The 11,134-nt window shown below is 41.7% G+C and overlaps 1 protein-coding gene across 1 annotated transcript in view; it reads left to right on the forward strand.

Moving 5' to 3' along the window:
- YTHDF3 (YTH N6-methyladenosine RNA binding protein F3) overlaps window positions 1-11,134 on the forward strand; it is an 86,902-nt gene that overhangs the window by 51,364 nt on the left and 24,404 nt on the right. The window lies entirely within an intron of this gene.

Here is an 11,134-nt window from a genome sequence, read left to right on the forward strand (position 1 = left end):
TTTTCACGCATTGTATACTAAACTCACAGTCTGGATTTGACTTGCTATTTTACAGTAAGGCATGACTGAACATAGACCAATTCTTGTAAGGAATACAGAGCTGCAAGTAGTGAAAAGAACAGACATTTGTCATTAATGAGGAAACATAGTTACTTTTATCTGACTGAATGGAAATGACCAAAGTATTATGTACTTTTCATCATAGTTTTATCTTTATTTTCAAATTACCTAAGTTGGTTTGGTCTGTATGTGGTACAGTACAAGATAGCTCTGCTTTAAAACAGAATTTAAGTTGCACTCTTCCTACAAATAACAACGGGGGAATGACATTTTGGTGCCTATTTGTTCATGGTGTTCTTTAGTAAATATTTGGATATTGAAATTATAAATAAAAGATATTTATTTTTTGCCTAATTATATAAATATCTTTATCCTGGGGATGCTGAGTGGCTGTGCTGACAAAGTAGGTGTAGGGCTTACGTATTTCAAAGAAAAGAAAACTTTCTCCTTCTCCAGATTTGTATTAAATGTTTTAAAGTGACGCAAATACAAAATATCAAATGTTCTGATTCATAGGTCTCCTTCTCCCACATGCTGTGGTCAAGGAAATAGTCAAACAGAGAAATTAACTAAATTCTATCAGCCTTTGGTGATTAATTCTTTTTATTATCGTACTGATAAAAGGGTGGGTGGCTGGATTTTGTGCCTGCAAAGGTAAATTGTAATGATAGTTTAGCAATGCAGAACTAATACTGAACATAAATCATAAAGCTGCCTTCTGCAGCTTCTGTATTTTTGAGGGTCAAATTCAGCCTGGTGTCAATGGACACAATTCCACTGACATTGTATGCTGATACTAGGGTTGAATTTTTCCCCTTGCATTGCTCAGGGAGAATGTATGCACATCTTTTTCCTGGTTTTTTGTTCAGTGAGAGACGATGGCACTCAAAGTACAAAGAGAAAAACAGCAGCCTTTCTGGTCAGTCAGAACCGGGCTTCCAAGGACTCAGAAACTCTGGCTTGTATCCAGATCAAGATTTATTAGCAAGACTTCAGCATCCCAGAAGGTAGGTGCTTTTAAGGAGATATGTGCAGTACGTCACCCAAGGAAAAAGAAAGTTACCATAGTTCATTGTAAAAAAAGTTTCATTCTAAAAAGGTGATTCTGAACATTAAAATGTTTCTTAAGTAAACAAAGATGACAATATAATCTACAAAATCATGCATAATGTGATGATATAAGGTGATATAAGGTGATATATATAAAATTAGCATATAGTTTAGCAGAGGAACATGATACAGATACAAAAAAAAAGATAATAATTGTCGATACTTTTAAGGCAAATGTCTTTCAGGAACACAATTCTTTACTTATTGCCTTATTGTGCCCTTAGTTGGTGAGGGTTTGTTCGACTTCCCTGGGAAAAAAGAAGTGGGGAGAAATACCCCAAAATATAAAAGCATGGCCTGAAAAATACTGCTTCTGATAGGAGGCATACCATACTGTTTTAAATTTCAGTGAATTTTATGAAGCACAATGAAGATTTAGGTAGGTGTTGTAAACACTCACATAAATATGCTTGGAGCATCTCCCTTATGAGGAAAGGCTGAGGGAGCTGGGACTCTTTAGCCTGGAGAAGAGAACGCTGAGGGGAGACCTTATTATGGCATACAAGTATCTAAAGGGTGGGTTGAAGGAGGATGGAGCCAGGCTCTTTTCAATGGTTCCAAGTAACAGGACGAGGGGCAATGGGCACAAGTTAGAACACAGGAAGTTCCATTCAAATACACGGAAAACCTTCTTTACGGTGAGGGTGACAGAGCACTGGCACAGGCTGCCCAGGGAGGTTGTGGAGTCCCCTTCTCCGGAGATTTTCAAGACCCGCCTGGATGCAGTCCTGAGTAATGTGCTCTGGGCAATCCTGCTCTAGCAGGGGAGTTGGACTAGATGATCTCTAGAGGTCCCTTCCAACTCTGAAAATTCTGTGATTCTGTGATTCTGTGAAATAATTAATTTTGACGACATCCTAGAATTATACAAGAACATTAACAGAGGACTCATCTTGCATAGAAGTACCTGTATAGATAGCAAGGTCTAGATGTAGGCACAGGGTTTGGGGAGAGGGATTACTTTAACTTTCTCAGGGTCTGTCAGAGCAAGCTAGCTTGGAGCTAGCACTGGAGATATCCTTCCAGTTCCTCCTCTTCTGGTTAGCAGCTAGCATCTCCTACAACGTTATGCTATACGACTTTTGAATCCAACCACTTAGAAACTACATAGCAAAAAGTATCTAGGAAAAAAAATGAAAGCACCACTGACAGTAGGATTTTAGAAAGTTTTGTCATGCTATAAAACAAATAAAAGTTTTCCAAGTTTAGAAATCAGATTAATGGAATGAGATGTGGAATGCATGCTGGGAGCAGAGCCAAAACCCTCATTCTACGAAAGATGAAACTTGCAGGATTTCTTGAGCAAGAATGGAAAACACAGAATCCTGTGAAAAAGACATGAGGTTCTCCCACTTCCAAAAAAAATTAGTAAAAGTTTTAGGGGGAAAAATAGGACTCTCCTGTGACATGACAAGAGCCAGGCAGTAAAACCACTTCATTTATCTAATGAAATAGTCAAGGAGTGCAGGAATCAAAATGCTGCGGTCACATGCAGAACATGACTTCAGAAAGCTTTACAGATATTTTCCTCCAGGCTGAACAGAGAAATATTAATTAGGTGGTAGAATGGTATATCCTTTCCATAATCGATTTAATCCTTTTTTTCCAAAATAAATGCCAAAGTAAATTTGTGGAACAGGTGACTGTCTCAGCAAAAGCACATCATGCCTCTTTGATATAGTAACCTTTGTTTTAACTACAAAGATATTCATGAATCTAATGTTAGAGGTGGGAAACACATAGTTTGTCTTTGAAATAACTACAGAATTCAGATCCTGATGATTTTTCTTAAACATTGGGAAATTTATAAACTTAAAGAATAGCATTCAGTGCATATTTTCAGCAAGCAGGTTACCATGTGAGGCTTAGCACCTAAAATGATAGCTTTATGGATGTTTACCTACAGCTCATCAAAGCCAAATCTTGAAACAGGAATGAAACGCATAAGCAGCTGTGCTGGAGTACAAATGTCACAGGCCAAATGGAAACAGAGAAGCTCTTCTTACGATAGGTCACCTAAAAATGTTTGGACAAACAGTATGTTATCTGAGCACTGCCTGTACAATAGTTCCATGCTTTTTCTGGTCTGGCATATGAAATAACTTGACACAGGGTGGGAACAGCCCATGGGCTGCTGTCTACAGCGGACTTTAAGAAGGGGGTTGCTACTTGCAGGAGCGTATGTGTGTTTTAAAGCCACATGCAGGAGTTTCTGCCTTTTTAAAATTAGAAAATTGTTGGTTTTCCTAGATGTTACATAGTTTGCTAACGAACTGGGAAAATTATGGTCTTAAAAGTACTATGAGGTGGGCCAGAAGTACCCCAGCTATATAAGCTATCACCTCTGGTAGTCTTCTCTAGCACAGTGTTGGGTTGTTACGCTACCCCCAGGCTGTAGTCAATGATGGCATAGCCAAGCTTCAAACATGCAGTTATGATGAGTAACGTTGTACACCAAAAGGGAGATCGACTTATGTGATTAGGAGCAAAGGCAGCAGGAGACATTGATTTTACACAAGATGTAAGTGAAATTTAGATTTAAAAAATAGACTGACGGACAGACAGGTTGTCGTAGTTTAGGCCAAATTGGCCTCTGGGGACATGAGGCACCTCAAATGGGACCGACAGATGCTTCCCCACACCTCTCTTCAAAGACAGAGGCAGAGGAGGGAAAAAGAGATTTATGACTTTAGAAGGAACTAACTTACTTTAATGAAATATTAATAATAAAATAAAAGGAAAATAATGAAATATAGACAAAAAGGTATCAAAACCGTATCTCCCTGTTTCAAGGAGAGGATGTAAGAAATAAAGGTTTGCTTTTTTTTTAAGACTGTCTTTCATAAGAAGAACTAATAAGAGATCTGTCAACAACTAATCATTGTTGTGGACCCAGCCTACTGTGATATGTGACTACATGCTCCCTTAAGTCAAATAGCACACACTGTTATCAAATATACTAATGTTTTACATTAGTGTATATCTGGGAAAGACCTTGCCAGTGTGGAAAGCTCCTGCCTTACCTCATGCTCCCAGACATGGAGCCCACCAAAAATAACACACTGGATAACAAATGAAATAAAATCAAAGTATCTAGGACGTGAAATCGCTGTTGTTTAAACACCGGAATCTCTCTTTTAAAGACAGCATACACTAACTTAACTGCTTAGCTCTGTCACAGTGTTACCTATTAGCTATTACATTCTATTTAATTGCCCATCAATTATAATTTTATTCTAAGATTATTTATAGTCCTTTCCTACGTTTTTGCAGTCCTTTCCTACAATGCTTTCCTCCAAACTTTCATAAGTGCAAGCCTGTATTTCCTTATTCCCAAGAAGTGCATCAACATTTAACATACTGTACAACTTTATCATCCTTTTATGGTCAGTGTGTTTTCCAGAATGCCTGTTGCATACTTTGAAATTCCCCATTCCATAGATGTTATTGCACTATTCAAAACCATTCAAACCTTGGAAAAGAATGCTTGTGGGAATCTGCGACCTGCTGTGGTCCAGCACAGGATTGAATTTCAGACAGGGTTCAGAGCATGTAGTTGTTTCATTACCACTGACTAAGCAATATATGATAAAGTCTTTATATACTCCTATTTTTGATAGCTCAGAACTATCAAATCTCACACACAGAGAGGGAAATTGTTTATTTATCTGAAGTTGAGCTGTTTTTCACTCACTTGTAGCTGCATTATAAAGTGTGAAGATTCTTCATGCCAGATGAAGTTGGGTGGCCCAGTCTCTTGAACCCAGAGCCAGGGAGCTGAAGTGCAATGCCAAAGTGCAGCTGGAGGCGTGCTAATAACTGGGACACTCTGGAAGGCAAGTTCCTCAGCAGTGACCTACACCTGAGCATTGTGTTTCATGAACTATCCACAGACTCTCTTAATCCCAGATAATCATTAAAATGTTAGTTGGTGGGAATATCTGGAGGCCACATACTCCAGTTTACTGCTTGGAGAAGGTCTTTCACCAATGCTAGATCCTAATCCACCTGTATTTTTTTTAATATATTTTTTGAGGCAGTAGAAACAGAAGAACACTAGTAGCATGTATTTTCTACTTATTTAATGAGTATTTTCATAGTATTTTTGAGCAACTAGGCTACACTGAGAAACAGAGGCATCATGCTATTTACAGTTTGTCTATTTTCTGGTATTAGTCTGTAAGAGTCTTTTTCTACCTGTAGCCAAGACTTGACAAAGCACCTGTTTTACAGTCCAGTGACAGCCTCTGAGACGTATGAGAAAATAAGTTATTTGTACTTGGTCTTTTTTAACATTTTACTGGCTAAGAAAAGAATTCTCACTACATTTTCTGAGCATTTAAGAACTTGTGTCTTAAATCTCAGTCATTTTCAAAGAACTTACTTATTACCGTAAAATTTTCCTAATTTTTAAATTGAAGAATGCTAGGCACCAGTACAGGTTAGGGGCTGACCTGCTGGGAGATAGCTTGGAGGAGAAGGATCTGGGGGTTGTGGTAGACAGTAAATTATCCATGGCCCAGCAATGTGCCCTTGTCGCCAAAAAGGCCAATGGAATCCTGGGCTGCATAGGGAAGAGTGTGGCCAGTAGGTCGAGGGAGGTCATTCTCCCCCTCTACTCGGCACTGGTGAGGCCACAACTGGAATACTGTGTCCAGTTTTGGGCTCCCCAGTTCAAGAGGGACAGGGAAGTGCTGGAGCGAGTCCAGCGAAGGGCAACTAAGATGATTAAGGGCTTGGAGCACCTCCCTTATGAGGAAAGGCTGAGAGAGCTGGGACCCTTTAGCCTGGAGAAGAGAAGGCTGAGGGGAGACCTTATTATGGCATACAAGTATCTAAAGGGTGGGTTGAAGGAGGATGGAGCCAGGCTCTTTTCAATGGTTCCAAGTGACAGGACGAGGGGCAATGGGCACAAGTTAGAACACAGGAAGTTCCGTTCAAATACACGGAAACACTTCTTTACGGTGAGGGTGACAGAGCACTGGAACAGGCTGCCCAGGGAGGTTGTGGAGTCCCCTTCCCTGGAGATTTTCAAGACCCGCCTGGATGCAGTCCTGAGTAATGTGCTCTAGGCAATCCTGCTTTAGCAGGAGAGTTGGACTAGATGATCTCTAGAGGTCCCTTCCAACTCTGATAATTCTGTGATTCTGTGAAAATACATATATTCTTCTGGTTTTGTCCAGTGAAGCTGAAGGGAAAAATGTATCTCAAAAGGGTAAATGCAGTCACCCTTTTGCCCTTTAAGTTTGCCATTAAGTTGACACAATCACTACTGTGAAAGCAGTAATGGAAAAATCCAAAAGGTTTTGTTGAATGTAACAGAGAAGACTTTGATAAGGACTTACTGATTTCATGGTTAAACAATGGCAATTGTCCTCCTCCTGAGCTATGTTGTAGTCTAGAGCTACATTTCTAGAAGAGCCCCCAAGATCTTTTCAGGGTCATGAGTATACATCCCTTTGGTATGTGTTTCAAATAACCATGAGGAATTGGAGTCCTGCAGAGAATGTTACTGTTGGTTGGCACTCCCTGTCCAATTAAGTCCAGTTGGAGAACTGCAGGCATAGTGGCTCCATCTGCACCAACTGCCAGTCATCCACATGGATGATGCAAATCTTCAATACGATAATCTAATGGCAAAGGGTGGTGAAATAAAACTATCATAGTTCAGATCATAAACGATTTTCCTGAATGTAACTATTAGACGATGGAAAATTAGAGGGGAAAAAAAAAAAGAGGCCTAAAAGCATTTTGAAAAATGAACCGTATATATTTCCAAAGTCTCTAGAGCCACATAAGACTGGAACTTGAACTATAATATTACAGAACTAATTGCCACAGAGCATTCCAGCAAGCCCTCAGAAGCTTGCATTATTCCCCATCAAAAAGGTTCATTTGAGCCTAAGACTTTGTAAAGCTTGCAATGCAGACTGGAATCCTGCTGAACTTGCACCCTCTTTAAGGATAATTTTCACTCTACCACGTTCCTAATGGTATAGATAAGGAGGAAAAATGTAGAATCACTCCAAGCACAGACACCAACATTATCAAAACCTGGAATTGGATTTTTGTCACACAAATCACAGCAACCATTATAAACTGAATTCAAAATTCCTACTGCTTTTATTTGTTCCACTATTACATTGCATATTCAACTGCATAGATAATATTAACTCACTAGAGGCCAGCATTTTCTCAAAGGCAATACAGTACTTCTATAAAAGGAGCAATGTTTAAAACCTCGAACATTCAAAACCGTCAGCCTCACAAAATTAATAGCATTGGGTCAAAACCAGTGGTATCTTAAATAAATAATACATTTGAGTTCTTCTTTCCTGATGCCCATTTTTAAAGTTCTTGGCTGCTTACTTTCAAGACATAACTTTGTCTAGTCAGGAGGGCTAAAACCATTAAAAAAACTGGCACTTTAATGTCATTTTCTGATTCCAAAGATAGGGTGTTAAAAAAATACCCTTCCTCTAGGTCTCAGGATAAAATCCTGAGAAGTGGCAAGGTATGATGAACCAGATTGTTTGAAGCTGTTTCATTGGCCTAGATTCCCTAATGGACTTACGTGGCAGATTCTTATCGAGTGTTCCTGATGTCAAATTTAGGTCTTCAAGATCAAAACTGGAATTTTCAATGCCATATGTTTGCTTGACCAAACTGATCTCCTTCTATGATAAGGTGATCCACTTAGTGGACAAGGGAAAAGCTGTGGATGTTGTTTACCTGGACTTTTACTAAAGCTTTTAACATCATTTCCCACAGCATTCTCCTGGAGAAACTGGCTGCTCATGGCTTGGATGAGTGTATGCTTCGCTCGGTAAAAAACCAGCTGGCTGGTCAGGCCCCAAGAGTGGTGGTGAATAGAGTTTAATCCAGTTGGTGGCCAGTCACAAGTGGGGTCCCCCAGAGCTCAGTGCTAGGGTGGGTTCTGTTTAACATCTTTATCAACAATCTGGAGGAGGGGATCGAGAGCACTCTCAGGAAGTCTGCAGATGACACCGAGTTGGGCAGGAGCATTGATCTGCTTGAGGGTACAAAGGCTCTACAGAGGGATACAGACAGGCTGGATTGATGGGCTGAGGCCAGTTGTTTGAGGTTCAACAAGGTAAAGAGCAGAGTCCTGCACTTAGGTCACAACAACCCCATGCAGTGCTACAGGCTTGGGGAAGAGTGGCTGGAAAGCTGCCTGGTGGAAAAGGACCTGAGTGTGTTGGCTGACAGCCGGCTGAATATGAGACAACAGTATGCCCAGGTGGCCAAGAAGGCCCGTATCAGGAATACTGTAGTAAGCAGGACTAGGGAAGCGATCATCCCCCTGTACTTGGCTGTCATGGTTTAGGCCAAATCGGCTACTGTCCTCAAACCAGGACATTGGCACTAGTGAGGCCCCATCTCAAATACTGCATCCAGTTCTGGGCCCCTCACTACAAGAAAGATATTGAGGTGCTGGAGCGTGTGCAGAGAAAGGCAACAAGGCTGGTGAGGGGACTAGAGCACAAGTCTTAACGAGGAGTGGCTGAGGGAACTGGAGTTGTTTAGCCTGGAGAAAAGGAGGCTGAGGGGAAACCTTATCACTCTCTGTAACTACCTGAAAGGAGATCATAGCGAGGTGGGGGTTGGTCTCTTCTCCCAAGTAACAAGTGACAGGACAAGAGGGATAAACGGCTTGAAGTTGCACCAGGAGAGGTTTAGGCTGGATATTAGGAAAAAAATTCTTCACAGAAAGCATTATCAAACATTGGAACAGGCTGCCCAGGGAAGTTTTTGAATCACCATCCCTGGAGGTATTTAAAAGACATGTAGACATGCTGCTTAGGGACATGGTTTAGTGGTGGGTTTTGGCAGTGCTACATTAATGGTTGGACTCAGTGATCTTAAAGGTCCCTTCCAACCTAGATGATTCTATTCAACATGTAACTATGTGGGACTTCCCATGGCCAGTAGTCCCCATGATCCTGTGAAGTACCGAGATCTGAATTCTCTCCTCAGTGGGAAAAGATTAGTACCCACATTTCTTATGGCAGTATTCTCATCACCGCACCAAAAAGTATTCTGGGGCTGAAGTTATTCCGCTGTGGTTAAATGGGGATAGAAGATGCCAGGAAAACAAAACAAAAAAAAAACCCTCAACAAACCAAAGGCAGAAATGAACATCTAGCTTATTGGTAAGGAGACTATCTAATGTGGGCACTCTTTCCACCCAAGTGCCTGTGCTGTTTGACTTACTTTTGCTTTTATTCTGCCTACTCGATCTTTGTTTTTTGTATGTAAACTAGAACCACTTTACCAAGAAGTGAGAATCCCCTCATGCCATAGTTGCCTATGGAGTAGGAAAACAGGAAAAAAAGTGAAAGAAATATGATTTGAAAGACCGAATCTAAGGGTCCCATTTGCTTTGTAACTGTGGTGCTACAGAGGTGGGGGTGCAGTCTTAAGTTGCTTTGATAGAGTTTTAAAGGAGTCCTATCCAAAGTTAAGCCTGCTAAAGGTCAACTAGTTCATCTAGGTGTCATAAGAGCAGATCAACGTTAACCTTGCCAGCTGCAGTTTAAATCCATGATGTTTTGTCCCATTTGAAAGAATGCAGACGGAAATTATCACTTTCTTTTATGCATAAAAATACTTGATGATTTTCTTTGTATCAGCCCTTATTCTTCTCCTAGTCCAAGCAAGGCCATTTCTTTCAACCTTTTCTTTTAGAACCTGTTGTCCAGACCTTTCATCATCCTTGTTGCTTCTTTCTGGACTCTAGCATACATTTTTGATGGGTGGTTGTGAAAATTACACACTGCACTACAACAGAATAAATGAGCACTCTGCAAGTCTTGCCTACACCAATTTTGGGTAACTTCCAGTATAACATTCATTTTTTTGACAATAGTAAGAAATTATTATCCACTATAACCTGATTCTTTCATCAAAAACTGTTACTTACCCAGTCATTTCCCAGAATCACTTTGTGCAATTGCTAAAAAAAGAAAACAATAAAAGAAAATATCATTTACTTTGCAAAGAAAAATTATATGCATGGAGTTTCAGAAGGAACTCAGAGTGAAAGCCTTAAGGGAATGTACCTTTCCATTGCCCCGACAGGTACGTTTATACTACATGGTACTGGATTTAAGGCATTCTCTCCTCAAAACTCTAGGCAACATATTAACTACCATGCACACTTTTCAGATTCAAATCTATAAATGCATAAATCTCCCTTGAGGCATTGTTGAAGTGGTTTTGGCTTTTATTGATGGTTGCTACAAGGAGCTCCTACACAGTTGCTGAACTTGTGTTCACACGGATTTAAGGTTTGTGCACGTCATTAATGATGGGGCTGAAAGCAGCTATATAGGAAAAAATACACTTAACGAACCACTGCTCGTTCTCCCATCAAAACTTCATCAAAGCACTGACTTCCAAATGCAGCCGATAAACGTTACAAGCAGTTAACCCCACGATCAGGCCCGGGCTCCCGCCCCAGGCAGCGCACCGCAGCGCCGTGCGGCCACGGCGACTCCCCCGAGGCCACCGCCTTCAACCACCACCGGGGCTCCCGCAGAGGAGGCCGCAGGGCCACGTCTGCCGGCCGCAGGGCCCAAGAAGGCGGCAGGAGAACTACCCGGCCCAGGCCCGCCCGCACCCACCCACCACAGGCAGTAACGGCCACCAACGGCCGCTAACAGCAGCCAGCCTGAGATTCCACACAGCACCACCGGCTGCCTCCTGCGCATGCGCACTACCTCCCCCGGCTGCTCCCCGGCACATGCGCAGTGGAGCTTAGGCATTAACGTTAATTACCTCCCCCTCCCCTAGCATTCCTCAGCTGCCCCCTAAGAGCATGCGCGTTGCGTGGAGCGAGGGACACCGACGCCTTCCGCCTGCCTTCCCGTCCGTCCCCCTTCCCGCTGCGCGCATGCGCACTCCCCGCCAGGGCGCCGCAGGCCCCGCCCCCTGCGCCATG

The sequence above is a fragment of the Vanellus vanellus genome (genome assembly GCF_965231255.1).
Source record: "Vanellus vanellus genome assembly, chromosome: 2".
Taxonomy (NCBI): Eukaryota; Metazoa; Chordata; class Aves; order Charadriiformes; family Charadriidae; genus Vanellus; species Vanellus vanellus.